The sequence below is a fragment of the Astatotilapia calliptera genome, chromosome 7 (genome assembly GCF_900246225.1).
Source record: "Astatotilapia calliptera chromosome 7, fAstCal1.2, whole genome shotgun sequence".
Taxonomy (NCBI): Eukaryota; Metazoa; Chordata; class Actinopteri; order Cichliformes; family Cichlidae; genus Astatotilapia; species Astatotilapia calliptera.
The window spans coordinates 55,201,939-55,202,846 of record NC_039308.1 but is presented as its reverse complement, the minus strand read 5'-3'; positions in this window follow the sequence as shown (position 1 = coordinate 55,202,846).

Genomic DNA, 908 nt, shown 5'->3' with positions numbered 1-908 from the left:
TAATGTTGGGAGGGTAACACCAGCATGCCTGTGTACCAAGCTGCTTAACTAAACTCCACAGATACAACACACAGGGAAACATCTGTGGCGATTAGAGGTAATTCAGAGGAAAATACTAGAAATTCACTCTTGAAAGCTGAAGCACAAACTTCTTGGACAGGCTTCACCGCTCAGTAAGCCATGTGTCAGATAATTCCATTAAAAATGCTCCCAAGGGCACCAAGACCATCGACAGAGGTCCAGTTTACTGACTTTAATTAGTGCAAGTAAAGCCAGGACGCCTGTCAATCAAAGCAACCACGCCTCTTACTCCAGTATCCAGAAGTATGCGTTACATTGGGCATTTTAATTTGGAGTGTTTGGCAGTTGACTCACTTTTAGACTCAGCCTCAAGTTTTTGGCACTCATGTTGGCTTTATTTTTCAGCCCTGGAAGTTGCCACTAGGCGTTCACACACAGCTCTCCTGGGTGATGTCTATAAAAGTTCAGGGCACATGCAGTGCATATGAAAAAGAATCAGATGCCACTCAAGCATTGATTAAATCGCTAGAGATTTGTTTAAGTTAATTAATTTGTAGCCGTTGTTCACCTGTTATTCCAGTCAAACCTTGTTAACTAATTAGTGTTGTGATAGGTGTTAGTAAGTGAGAGTGACAGAAAGTGGATCATTATTCTTAGCAAATGGGTCCCATTTGTAGCTAGACTTAAGGTTCATAAGTGGGCAGCGCATGGCACTTTTAAGGATGCTGGGTCAGCTGTCCAAAGCACAAGCATCACAAGTAAAGTAAATACAAAATTAAATCACATTTTAGTCACAGAGAGGTGGAAAAGCAACTTTATCACAAACCACATTTGTAAAATGAAAATAGCAACACCCCAAATCAACAAAATATAGTCTAGTTGTGGTC